This window comes from Pan paniscus, chromosome 19, assembly GCF_029289425.2.
Source record: "Pan paniscus chromosome 19, NHGRI_mPanPan1-v2.0_pri, whole genome shotgun sequence".
NCBI lineage: Eukaryota > Metazoa > Chordata > Mammalia > Primates > Hominidae > Pan > Pan paniscus.
Genome location: NC_073268.2, coordinates 79,094,934 through 79,109,288, shown reverse-complemented (window position 1 = coordinate 79,109,288; position 14,355 = coordinate 79,094,934). Strand labels below are relative to the sequence as shown.

The 14,355-nt window shown below is 39.8% G+C and overlaps 1 protein-coding gene across 1 annotated transcript in view; it reads left to right on the top strand.

Annotated features, from left to right (window-relative positions):
* MARCHF10 (membrane associated ring-CH-type finger 10) overlaps positions 1 to 14,355 on the top strand; it is a 273,051-nt gene that overhangs the window by 20,237 nt on the left and 238,459 nt on the right. Inside the window, exons 2-3 of the mRNA XM_055102255.2 lie at positions 9,537 to 9,628; positions 10,950 to 11,023. The gene's annotated coding sequence lies outside the window, so the exon portion shown is untranslated. The remainder of the gene's footprint in view (positions 1 to 9,536; positions 9,629 to 10,949; positions 11,024 to 14,355) is intronic.

The window sequence follows — 14,355 nt, the reverse complement described above, 5'->3', positions numbered from 1 at the left end:
TTAAGCAATCCTCCCACCTCAGCCTCCAAGTAGCTGGGACTACAGGCATGCACCATCATGCCTGGCTAATTTTTGTTTTAGAGTCAGTCTTGCTATGTTGCCCAGGCTTGTCCTGAGCTCTTAGCTTCAAGCAATCCTCCTGCCTCAGCCTCCCAAAGTCCTGGGATTACAAACATGAGCCACTGCACCTGACTGAAAACTGTTTTTAAAAGTGTAAGCTGATCTACTAAGTTCAAATATAATGTCATCATTTCATTTGGGTTCAATAATTTTTAAATGGCATTGGTAGATACTGAGATTACAAAGATGAAAAGACTTTGTCTCTGCCTTTCAAGAGCCCAAAGTCTAAAAGCGGGGAGAATCACACAAAGACTTCATTTTAATTAAACTTTGTTAGGACTAAGAGAGAGGTGTTCTTTGGGATCACAAGGGCCATACTAGGAAGACTGGGCTTTATTTTAAAAGCAGTCGGCCAGGCGTGGTGGCTCATGCCTATAATCCCAGCACTGTGGGAGGCCGAGGCGTTTGGATCATTTGAGGTCATGAGTTCGAGACCAGTCTGGCTAATATGGTGAAACCCCGTCTCTACTAAAAATACAAAAATTAGCTGCGTGTGGTGGTACACGCCTATAATCTCAGCTACTCGGGAGGCTGAGGCAGGAGAATTGCTTGAACCCAGGAGACGGAGGTTGCAGTGAGCCGAGATCATGCCACTACACTCCAGCCTGGGCGACAGAGCAAGACTCTGTCTCAAAAACAAAACAAAACGAACAAAAGCAAAGAAACAAACAAACAAAAAACAGTCTCTATTGGGAACCATGGAAGGTTTTTAAACTGGGGATCGACATGATTAGTTTGTGTTTTAGACATATCATCCTGGAAGCTGTTTAGAAGACTGATGTGAAGGCAGCAGGGCTAGTATCAGAGAGATGAGTGAGGAGACAGTTGTAGTAGTTTGGGTGAGAAATGATAGAAGCTTGAATGAAAAGCAGTGGTGATAAGAATGGAGAAGAGGAGGTCAGATTCAATAAATATTTGATAGATAAAACTGTAGGACTTAGTATGATGAGGAATGAGGAAACTGGAGAAGTCTAGGATGGCTCGCAGATTTCTAGCTTGGATCGCTGGGTGGATGGTGGTGCCATTAACTGAGAAAAGGAATATAGGAAGAGGTTTGCAGGCTGAAATGAAGAGGTAGTTTTTGATAATACTTAGGTATAAGGCACCTGGAAAAGGATGGAGAGGATGTGCCCAGCAATCAATGTAACTTTGATCAAGCTATTTAACCTCTCTCTGCCGCAGTTTCCTGATTTATAAAATGGCAGCATTGTAACAAGGGCTAACAATAATAAATATATTCGGCCGGGCACAGTGGCTCACACCTGTAATCCCAGCACTTTGGGAGGCCAAGACAGGTGGATCATGAGGTTAGGAGTTCAAGACCAGCCTGGCCAACATGGTGAAACCCCGTCTCTACTAAAAATACAAAAATCATCTGGGCATGGTGGCATGCGCTTGTAGTCCCAGCTACTTGGGAGGCTGAAGCGGGAGAATTGCTTGAACTGGGGAGGTGGAGGTTGCAGTGAGCCGAGATTGCGCCACTGTACTCCAGCCTGGGCAACAGAGCAAGACTCCATCTCAAAAAAAAAAATTAAAAATAAATAAATAAATAAATAAATTCATATTTATATGTGTAAATTTTTCCCCAAATTCAGGCATTTGGGATTTTTCACCTAATTTACTTTGGGGAAGTTGCAAACTATATTAACTGTTTATTAAATATGTATCTAGCTCTCTATAAGAAGACTTGCCGAGTGGTATTGGAGGCATATTTAAATTTATAAGTGCAGCTTCATGTAAGCCAACTCAATGAAAATACAGAAGTAAAAGAAAGATCAGATAGTGATAATCTGCTGCCACAAAAGACTCAGAATAAGATTCTTTTAATTAGACATTCCTCCTGGTGAATATAAACCAATTTACTTTGGAGAAATTAGACTTACATAAATTTCAAAAATAAAGATAGCTAACTTTTATTTTTTTCATACTGCATCCTAATTAATATTTTTTTTTATCCTCACAACAATTTTATTGTGGTAGATACTATTAGCCTTCTCATTTTAGGCTAATAGTATCTACCACAATAAAGAAACAGAGGCTAAGAGAGGTTAAGTAGCATAACCAAAACCATTAATCAGGTAAGCAATAAGCCAGGACTCAAACCCAGTCCTCTCTGACTACAACCAAGAGCTGTTGTTATATATAGAGCCATGTACTCTGATTGTATATAAAGCTGTGGTTAAATCAATTTAATGATCAAAATAATCATCTGGTCTGATTTATGTGGAAATTATTGACCCTTCACTATTGCTTTCATATTCCTCTTCCTCTTCAGCATTCTCAGTTAATTTCTAGGTTCTGTTTGTAATCTGCACGTGAGGTCCCATTATTTCCCTGTCCATCTTCCCTTCCTCTCATTATATTGCTCTATTCAGCACACAAATTGGACATGTTCAGTAAACAAGGCAGGCCTTGGCTTAAAACAGCAAAATTTGTGATATCTTCAGAAGAGCTTTCTTCAAACCCATTCCTGACCTGTGCTTGTGGAGCCAGGACTGCTGAAATTACTGTTGCTCAGCCCAGCAGCCCATCAATACAGAAACTTTACAGACGAAAGCAAATGCACATTCATGATGAGATGGGTTGGTGGTGCCGGAGGAATTTGCTGAGTGGGAATGGAGATGTGAAGAGTTGTTTATTCTTCATAAGAGAGCATGGCTGTGCTTCTCCCAGGAAATGGAAAGGATGCCAGCTGAGCACAGGCACCTCTAGCACTGGAGCAGTCGAGTACATAGGAGAATGAGCACAGCAGGATTCCTCATAAGATGGAGCTATGTTTGAACGAGGGCACTTCTGGACTCCTCAGACCCACGTAGGCTATCTAGGCCAGGGATAGTGTCTGCTCATGGTTATTTGCCTGAATAGTGACCAAAAGTTTTGAGAAGAACCTTGCCAAAGGACAGAACTTTAAATTAATTTAACATGCAGGTTTTTTGAATGGTTGGACTGTATTTATCTTTTCATGGTGGCAAGGCACCTCAATAATCAGGATGCATTGTGTTCAGGATCTAATTTCCCAAATGTCAGCATGCAATACATTTCAAAAGTAATTCACTTTGCAATGTATTTTTCCCATTACACTCATATGGCAGAAATTATTGCAAATAATAGCCTAGGAAGTTGCGATCGTCATTATATCAGCTAAGGGGTCTGACTGGGCTGTTGACAGTGAAGGTTATTTCTACTGAAAAGAGAAAGAGAATTCCACACTAGTTCAAAAATAAACATATTTGATGTCTTCTATCAACTGCTCCTCCACCTCTCTCTAGCTTCATACTTTCCCTTGATTCCTCAAGCCTGTCTATTTATAGATGCCTGAATGTATAATAACTTACTATTTTGCCTCCATGTATTGCATGTAATTCTCACTGCTTAGAAAAATCTATGCCCCTTCTTTTCTGTATATTTCCATCTAATCTTTAAAGCCAAAATTTACCTTTTTTCAGATGCCTTCCTTATAATAAACACATCCCAAGTGTAATCATTTTTTCTTTTTCTTTTCCTTATCTATTGCAGCTTTAGTCTACACTACACCATATTTCTTGACGTTACTAAAATGTTTCTTTGGATTTTACCTCAAGTTGGTTTATGGGTGTGTTTTTTAGCCTCCAATTAGATTTTTTTCTCTGGAAAGCTCAAGGGCTGTGTCTTTTATTTCTTTAACATCCAGAATAGTACAATGACTCATATTAGAATGAAATAAATGACATACCTGTGATATACTCTCACCAGCCTTATACATTTGACAAGGATACCAAGAAAGATTTTATTAAAGAGGCATCAAATCAATTTCAAAAGGTTAAAGATGAAATATGAACATCCAATCTGTCCTTCATGGATTTTTCATCCAAGACCTTATTAAAGCTTGTCTTGTTTATATTTATATTAGTTTCCTTTATCAAATCTCAGAATAACAATTAACAAATTGATGGAAGATTCTGTCTTAGAAAACAACAAGGTCAGTCACTCATTACCAATTTATTCTTCAACAAATTTAATTATCCCATAAACATTTATTGAGCATATACTATATAGACAGCCTATAGCAGACATAGAAAGGACATTAAATATACAATCTATTTGAGAAACCAAGACACACAACATGAAATAAAAACAAAAAGAGAACAGAAACTTAAAGTTCTAAATAAGTGACCCAGACAACATGGTGCTGAGTTAGAGAGGTGGGAGAGAAGATATAAACGAAGGAGTGGTCAGTGAATACTTCCTGAAGGTATTATGATATAACTTGGCCTCAAATGATGGGCAAGAGAGAGGCTAAAAATACAGAGAGAAGAATGTACATGCTGTGTTTGAGTGATGATGGGTGTTTAATTCAGCTGTATAAAAGAGTATAGGAAGAGCATTTTAAACACAAGACATCATTATTATTGTTGTTTTAAACAATCAATATTACTTTAGATATCCGTTTCCTGGTGCTTTTTATTCCTTCTTGCATTTCTGGGCTTCTAGCTGGGATTTCTTTTACTTCTATCTGAAGAATTCCCTTTATGATTTCTTTTAGTACATGTGTGCTGACAATGAAAACTCTAGGTTTTAATTTTTATGAAAATGTCTCTATTTCATCTTTATTTTTAAAGGTATAGAACTCCCCCCACCTCTTCTTTATTTCACCATTATTTTGCTGGGTATAGAATTCTCAGTTTGCAGTAATTTTTTTCCTACTCTTTGAAGATGCCATTGCATCATCTCCTGGTGTCCATCGTTTCTGTTGGACAAGTTAGCTGTCAGTCTTTGCTAACTTTCGTTGCTATTTGAAGATAAATTATGCCTTCTTAAAATCTCACTAATTTTAACATTTTTTTATATTTGTGTTTAGGTTTTGCGGTTTGACTAGGTGTGGTTTTCTTTGTATTCATCTTGCTTTGAATTCATAGAGCTTCTTGAATTTGTGTGTTAATGCCTTGTTAGTTTGGGGAAATTCTTGGCTACTGTCTCTTCAAATATGACTCCTGCCACATTCCTTATTTCCACTCCTTTGGGACCTTATTGACAATCATATAAGATCTTTCTTCATATCTCATATGTTTCTTACACTCTTTTCTCTATATGCCATACTTTTTCCTCTGTGCTTCAATCTGGATATTTTCCCTTGACCTGTCTTCCAGTTCATTAATCTCTTCTGCCGAGTCGAATACTGTTAAACTAATCTTTTGAATTCTTCATTTCAGTTATTATGTTTTTCCATCTGGGCTTTATAATTAATTATTTTTTATGCATTCAAATTATCTGGTGGAATTCTTTTTTAAAAATAATTTTTGGCTGGGTGTGGTGGCTCACACCTGTAATCCCAGCACTTTGGGAGGCTGAGGGGGGTGGATCATCTGAGGTCAGGAGATTGAGACCAGCCTGACCAACATGGAGAAACCCCATCTCTACTAAAAATACAAAATTAGCCAGGTGTGGTCGCACATGCATGTAATCCTAGATACTCGGGAGGCTGAGGCAGGAGAATCTCTTGAACCCAGGAGGCAGAGGTTGTGGTGAGCCAAGATCACACCTTTGCACTCCAGCCTGGGCAACAAGAGTGAAACTCCATCTCGAAAAAAAAAAATTATAGAGATGGGATCTCACTATGTTGCCCAGGTTGTTCTAAAACTCCTAACCTTGGCCGGGCGCGGTGGCTCACGCCTGTAATCCCAGCACTTTGGGAGGCCGAGGCGGGTGGATCACAAGGTCAGGAGATCGAGACCATCCTGGCTAACATGGTGAAACCCCGTCTCTACTAAAAATACAAAAAAAAATTAGCCAGGCGTCATGGTGGGCACCTGTAGTCCCAGCTACTTGGGAGGCTGAGGCAGGAGAATGGGATGAACCTGGGAGGTGGAGGTTGCAGTGAGCCGAGACTGCACCACTGCACTCCAGCCTGGGTGACAGAGCGAGACTGCATCTCAAAACAAACAAACAAACAAACAAAAACTCCTAACCTCAAACAATCCTCCCACCTTAGCCTCTCAAAGTACTGGGATTACAGGCATGAACCACCACACCCAGCCCATCTGGCGAAATTTTTCGTTTCACGTAATTCCTTAAACATACTAGCCACAGTTACTTTTTAAAAATCTGGCTAAAAACTCAAGATGTTTGTCACCTACAAGTATATTTTCATGGTCTCCTTTGTCTCTTGATTTTCAGTCATTTGATCCAGTTTTTTGGCATTACTGTTTTTTTTTTAACTGAATGCCAGATCTTGTCTATGAACAATTATAAGACTCTGGATGATGGTATCATCCTCCATGGAAGAGTTTGCTTTTTTCTGGCAGTGAGATAGACTTTGGGCACATCATCTTCATCCACGTAAGACTAGCTTGCTCTTATTTTTATAACATAGTCCTTTGAGGAGTCACCATTTAAAACCTTGTTTGTTCACAAGGGTGCTTTCTTCTTGATGGATGCTCAACTCCAATTTATGTCTCCTTAGGACCATGAAACTGCAGACATCTCTGCTTAGCTTTTTAGCCTTGTAGTAGCTGCTTTTTAAATTTCTTGGTGTCTCTTCCTACACATGTGCAACTTAGGAGTCACCAAATGCTTAGATGTATTTGCAAATCAGAAAGTCAGGCTCACTCCTCTGCTATTATTCCCTTTTCTTAAGGATTTTATGATCCTGAAGTTCTGACTACCTTGCTTACTCTCTGAAAGAGCTATGGTTTTGTGTTTTAACCAAGTTTTATTGCTGTTCTCAACAAAAAGAGTTACTCATAACCAGAAGCAGAAGTAAAGCTATCAATTTAGAAATAGGGAAAATCTTAGCTCCCTTAATTAATTAAAAAAATCTCTCTCTCTCTCTCTCTTTCTGGTATATGTTGACAACCTATTTCTGAAATGAATGGAAAGATGATGGAACTAGAATAGCCAAAACAATTCTGAAAAATAATAACAAAATTAGAATATTCATACTACTTGATTTTAAAATTTAATATAAAGTCACAGTGTTCAACATAGTATGGTACTGGTGAAAGGATAGAAACATAGATCAATGGAACACAATAAGAAGTCCAGAATAGACCCACACATATGTGGCCAATTGACTTTTGACCAAGGTACAAAAGCAATTCAATAGAGAAAGGGATCATAAAGAACTCTCACAACTCAACAATAAGAAAACCAATAGTTTGCTTTAAAAGAGTGGGCAAACATTTGAGTAGGCATCTTACCAAAGAAGATATACAGATGGCAAATGAGCATCCTTTCATATATTTAACACATGAAAGTCATTAAGGAAGTGCAAATTAAAACTATGATAACATACCACTACACATGTATTAGAATGGCTTTAAAATGACAATACCAAGTGCTGGTGAAGACATAGAGCAACGGGAACTCATATATTGCCTGTAAGAATGCAAAATAGTATGGTCACTTTGGAATATAGTTTGACAATTTCTCATATAGTTAAACGTGCACTTAACCTATAAACCAGCAATTTCACTTCTAGGTATCTATTCAAGAGAAATGAAATCTTATTTTCACATTGTATACAAATGTTTATAGCAGCTTTGTTCATTCACAATGGCCAAAAATGGAAACAACCCAAATGTCCTTTTGTTAAATGGATAAGCACATTGAGCTGCATCCATACAACAGAATACTACTTAGCAGTAAAAAGGAACTTTGATAAGTTTTCTAACTTTGATGAACCTCAAAGCATTATGCCAAGTGAAACAAACCAGACTCAAAAGGCTACATACATATCTTATGTTTCTGTTTTTATGATGTTCTGGAAAACCGAAAGTATAGGAACAGAAAATGGTATGTTTAGTGGTTGCCATGGTTTGGAATGGAGGGAGGAGTTGACTAAAAGGGGCAAAAGGGAATGTTTTGAAGTGATGAAACTGTTTTATATCTTGATTGTGGTTTTGATTATATGACTATATATGTTTGTGAAAACTCAGAATTGTACATCAAAAGAGTTTTGTTGTCAATTTTGAAAATAAATAAAAAATAATACTAAGCTTGATCCTTGTCTTCTCAAAAACATCTTTCTGATGTAAAATAAAATAAAGATACATAAAATCACACAAAATATACAGTAAAATGAGTTTTTATACAGCAAATATCCTTGAAACCCCACTAAGATCAAGAAATAGAACCTTATCCCCTACTCCAGAATCCCCTGCCTTGTGTCCAGTTTGAGTCACAAGCCCCACTCTCCTCTCATAAGTAACCATTGTCCTGACTTTTATAGAAATCACCTTCTTGCACTGTCATAATTGTTTTTACTCAAATGTGCATTCCTAGACACTGTAGTTTAGTCTTGTCCATTAAAAAAAAAAGTGATATGTTTTTAAACTCTCTTTTAAGCTATTTGTTCTCCTCTATCCCTTTCTTTTCCTTACAACTTACCAGGCTCTTTTGTCTGGAGAGTTTCCCACAGTCTGAATTTTGCTGATTGTGCACTTGTGGTGAGATTTAGCATGTTCCTCTGTTCTCTGCATTTCCTGAAATTTGGCTGCTAGATCCAGAGACTGGAGCAGACTCAAGTTCTATTTCTTTCCAAAGTGACTGTCAAAACTATAGTAGTTACATGGTGTTTGATATTTCTCTTTTAGGGACGTTGCCAAGGAATTGGTGTCTGGCAAGGCAATAGAAAGCACCTCATGTCTGGTTATTTATCTTCCATGACATTAGCAGCTGTTGAAGCTTAATACTTATATCTTTTAATTCACTGGGATTACAAAATGGTGATATTATAATCCTATCTTTTTTATTTTTTATTTGGAAAACTATTATAAGGAGGCACTTCTCCTTATCTATTATTTGGTTACCCAGTGATAATAGGAAAGGCAAGATCAATGTGTGATTCTTTCCCCTTGTTTACCAGATTTCAAAATAATGAATTAGTTCTCCATTATCCCCGAAGGTAAGCATTTTCTCTTTGGAAATCTCATTCTGAACTCAGTGGTTTAAACATATTTGATAGCTTTTAATTTATTGAAATTATTATTATTTCATGAAACTCAAATTGCTCTGTCTTTGGCCAGTAGGAACTTATTAATCTTGGCTCCTTCATACTTTTGACACAATTCTGGTCACCTTTGATACCTTCCTTGCTATCTAGTTTGACAAAAGATTCCTTTTGTAAATTTCCCACCCTAGTCCTGGAATCAGCCATCTCTCCAAGATGCACTGATTTCTTTTAAGGAGAAATGATATTTCAAGAACACATTCTGGGGGTTAGGGATATTTCTTGGTGCTGGATTGGGCATTGTTTTCAATGATTGGCCATTGTTTTCAATAGACAGAATGGACAGTATTTTCAATGGACAGAAAAAGGAAATGCACATACACACACACAAATATATATATTTAAAGATAAAATACCTCATGAGTTTATATTGATAATTCCAGTTCAAATTCAAGACTACAGAGTTTTCCTCTCTTCTTTTTCTTTTTAGAGGCAGGGTCTTGCTATGTTGCCCAGGCTGGTCTGGAACTCTGAGCTCAAACAGTCCTCCTACCTCAGCCTCTCAAAGTGCTGGGATTACAGGTATGAGCCACCGTGCCCTGCCTCATGGAGCTTTCTCTTAATCTCTTCTCTATTCTATCTGTATCCCCTTTCTTCCACACCAAGAAGCCCTATCTCAAGGAGATAGAGGTTTATAGAATGAGAATACCCCACAATTACTCATTGTCTCATTTCCTGTTAAATATACAACAATCTCAGAATAAAAATACTATTACCAAAATTACTAATGAAAACATTTTTAAAATTTTTGTATATGCTCCCCTTCATTTTTTTTTTTTTTTTTTGAGATGGAGTCTCACTCTGTCGCCCAGGCTCACTGCAACCTCTGCCTCCCAGGTTCAAGCGATTCTCCTGCCTCAGCCTCCCGAGTAGCTGGGATTACAGGTGTCTGCTACCATGCCCAGCTAATATTTTGTATTTTTAGTAGAGACGAGGTTTCACCATGTTGACCAGGCTGGTCTTGAACTCCTGACCTCGGGTGATCCGCCCACCTTGGCCTCCCAAAGTGCTGGGATTACAGGCGTGAGCCACCACACCCGGTCTATTTATTTATTTTGAGAAGAGTCTCACTCTGTTGCCCAGGCTGGAGTGTAGTGGCAACAATCTCGGCTCACTGCAACCTCTGCCTCCCAGGTTCAAGTGATTCTTGTGCCTCCCAAGTAGCTGAGACTACAGGCATGCACCACCACGCCTGGCTAATTTTTTGTATTCTGTTGCTTCTTTTCATGTAAAATTCGTTTTTCTGAACTTTTGTTGTAAAATTGCATTGAAAAAACTTCTCTTACTTCACAGAACTCCCTCTCTTGATTTGGAGGAGTGTTAAAACATAAGGCAGCTTGCTTTATGATATTTCACTATTTTGGCGTGGAGCTTTTCTTTCCCTCATCTTTTGTCCATGTCCTGTTCAATTTTTATTCCACCCCAAGCAACTTATCTTTAGTGTGAGTCTCTGTCTGGCAAAGGGGACCTGGCAGGTTGATTTTGAGAGTTCAGAGGAGCTAGGCATCTACAGCCCCTTCAGACTTAGTCCCCATGGGCTTGACATTGGTATTGGACCAAAGCCCTACCAGTTTCAGCTGCTGTTCTCAGATGGGCCTGACGTCTCTCCAGTGAATGCCTGTTGGCTATTTTGGGGTCCTCCTGTTCTCAGGCCTGTCAGATGCAGCTCCTTTATTCTTTTTCCCACACAGACACTGATACCCTGCATGTCTTGTAACTGTTGGTGGTTTATCTCTGCCCACTTGTATTTTGCGGGGCTCACTTGTCACCTAGTTTTGCAGTAAACGCTGCTCATGGATTTTTGGTTTTTCTATCTAATTGTTCTCTCTTTTTTTTATGCAAGGATTTAGAAAGAATGAAAAACTATGCTGCTGATGCTGTCAGCTTCCCAGAATCCTCTCCCAAGTTAATTCAATTGTAAGTGTATTTTGTATTACAGTCCCTTGGGGAGAATGCTTGTAACTTATGGGTGTTGACATCCTGCTTCTGTTGAAGCCCAGGAAGGTGAAGGGCCTTAAATCTTAGCTGTTTATGATACCGCGCTTAATGACCAAACATAAGGAAACTAAAATATGAACATAGTAAATTACCAACTCCCATGAATTTTTTAAAAAACATTTAAATTTAATTACAACAAATATTTCTGAGCATTTGGAGATGGTTTTTAACAATAAATAAAAGAAACCATTTGTGCATATATTCTCAGAATTAACACAATGCAGCTTGCTTTTATGTGGTACATATGCATACACTACTCATGTACACTCTTCATAGGATATGATATATTTGCATATATTGCTATAAATTTTACTTTAATTTTACTGCTCTTGTTGTTGTCAGGAAATTGTAACAACTGGCAAAAACAAAAAAACAAAACAAAAAAAACCCAGATTTTCAGTAGGCAGGCAGTCAATTGATAGTATCATTAGCTCTGACAGAGCCCACCCAGCATGGACTGGCAGAACTAGAAAAAGTCTCAAGGGGTCATCTCATTCAGACCACGGCCTCAAGAATCTTTCTAACACAATGTGTTTAAGTACAGACAATTGGGCAGGCGCAGTGGCTCACGCCTGTAATCCCAGCACTTTGGGAGGCCAAGGCAGGCGGATCACTTGAGGTCAGGAGTTCGAGACTAGACTGGCCAACATGGTGAAAACCCCTCTCTACAAAAAATACAAAAATTAGCTCGGCATGATGGTGGGCGCCTGTAATCCCAGCTACTCGGGAGGCTGAGGCAGGAGAATCGCTTGAACTGCTTGAACCTGGGAGGCAGAGGTTGCAGTGAGCTAAGATCGTGCCACTGCATTCCAGCCTGGGCAACAGAGCAAGACTCTGTCTCAAAAAAAAAAAAAATGCAGACAATTGTTAACAACCAACAGTATCTGTAAGAAATGGGTTTTGGGTTTGCTATCTACTTGTGCTATCAGATGAACTAAGGTGCAGTGACAACAAGCATAGCAGACAGAAACAATACTTGAGCACGACTTCAAAAAAAAAAATCTAACATAGCGATGGTAGCTAGGAAACAGCAGCACAGATAGTGCATTGAAGAGGAATAGTTGAGGAGCCAGGGGTAACTCTCGGGCCGTGTTATGAGGCTACGCGAGTGGCATTGCACACGGTTGCCATAGCTACAGAATTGCACAAGCTGTAGACACATGGAGCCTATGTACCCACCCACCCTGCTGCCGCTGCTTTCCACACCTGCCCTTGTGAGTTTCCTACAGCTCCAGTGGAAGGAGGAAAAGACCATATGGCTTAAATCAAAATATTTTTTCCACTTCTAAAAATCAGAATACCAAAGATTCAGAGCAAAAAGCAATAGAATACCGGAAAATGCTTATTTCCTAAGGGTCATGAGGCTTCAGAACATCTATTCAAGGAGGAAGGGCTGGCGACCCTCAGACACCCATGTCCATATCTACTGTCCTGTGCCTTTTTACCCTCTCGAGTCTCCTCCTTGCTGCACCAATCCTGTCTCTCTCTGCCTTCTCCATCCCCAACTCCCTGCCCTGACAGCATCACCAGGGAGAGTGGTAACATTGTTCAAAGGAATCCATGTGCACTGAAGTAGCGGAGCAGGGATCAGATATTTTGGTATTCGGTTTTCTTCCAGTGGGATTAAAGGAACGCTTTTTGATGCCACTGCCAGATTTAAGGCAAAACCACGGAAAACTTGAAGAAACACAATAGCGGTAAGTTGGAGTTGGGCAAGAGGAGAAGAAAAAAGAACAGAAGAGGAAAGCATCTTGCGTATAATTAGGGAGGTGCCTAGGTATCAGCCTAAATTGGGGCTTGGGAGGAAGGCAGTAACAAACACCTGTTGAGGAGGCGTCTGGGGGAATAGCTCATTTTCTCTGGTGTCCTCTACCTGGTGAGCCAGCTTGTCCCAAGACAATTTAGGGACTTAACTTCTTCATATTCACTGATATCAATGTGAATAAGATGGTTTAGGCACTTCCTGGTTCTGTTTTTGGTATTTCAGATGAAGTGAAGTCTGCAGACCCTTTTGGCATGCATTCCTTCTCAGCTCATGCCATATAAGTCAACTCTGTCCCAAAGTTGGAAGATGGCGTGGCACAGAGGAAAGATGGCTTCACCACCTGCAGTGGTTTCCCAGGGCGGCTGTAACAAGGCACCACAAACTGGGTAGTTTCGAATGACACAAATTTATGTCTGTTCTGGAGGCTGGAAGTTTGGCCATACCCCCTGTGACACCTGTTGGTGAATCCTTCCTTGCCTTTTCCTGGCTTCTGGGGGTTTGCCTGCCATCCTTGGTGCTTCTGGGCCTCTCATCCTCTATTATCACGTGGTACTCGCCATGCGTCCCTGTCACTTCACTTAGTGTTCTTTTCTTTTTTCCTTTTTTTTTGAGACAGAGTCTTGCTCTGTTGCCCAGGCTGGAGTGCAGTGACGTGATCTCAGCTCACTGCAACTTCCACCTCCCAGGTTCAAGCAATTCTCCTGTCTCAGCCTCCTAAGTAGCTGGGATTACAGGCACCCACCATCATGCCTGACTAACTTTTGTATTTTTAGTAGAGATGGGGTTTCAGTATATTGGTCAGGCTTGTCTTGAACTCCTGACCTTAGGTGATCTGCCCGCCTCGGCCTCCCAAAGTGATGGGATTACAGGTGTGAGCCACCGCACCCAGCCATAGTGTTCTTTTTGTAAGGACACCATCATATTGGATTAGGGACCGACTCTGCTCCAGTATAACCTCACCTTTACTAATTACATCAGCAACTACCCTATTTCTATTCCATGACTGGATCACATTCCATCACATTCTGGGGTATTGGATGGTTAGGATTTCACCATATCTTTTGAGGGGAAAACACAATTCAACCCATAACACCATCCATCCTAAGTTCAAATCCAAGCTTGGGCTCCTAACAGCTGTGTGATCTTGGATAAATCCCTTAGCTTCTCTGAGCTGAGGTTTTCTCATCTATGAAATGAAGCCAGGGAGAGGTCATAATATCCACCTCACAGAGTTGTTGCTGCATGGAAGAGTAGAAAAGGAAAGAAAAGGAGAAAATATAGGTGTACACATGGTGGAGAATGACAGAGCAGCCCTTTGTGGACTCACCCTCTCATAGGAAGAAGTACTGTTGACCCAGTGAGTGAATACTAAGGTATTAGGGGAAAAGGATCAGACTGTAAAGTCAAAGGTGGGTAAGGTAAACCAATCTCTTCATATGACCATGTGTGGGGCATTTAAAGTAAAGGGCAGGCCGGGCACAGTGGC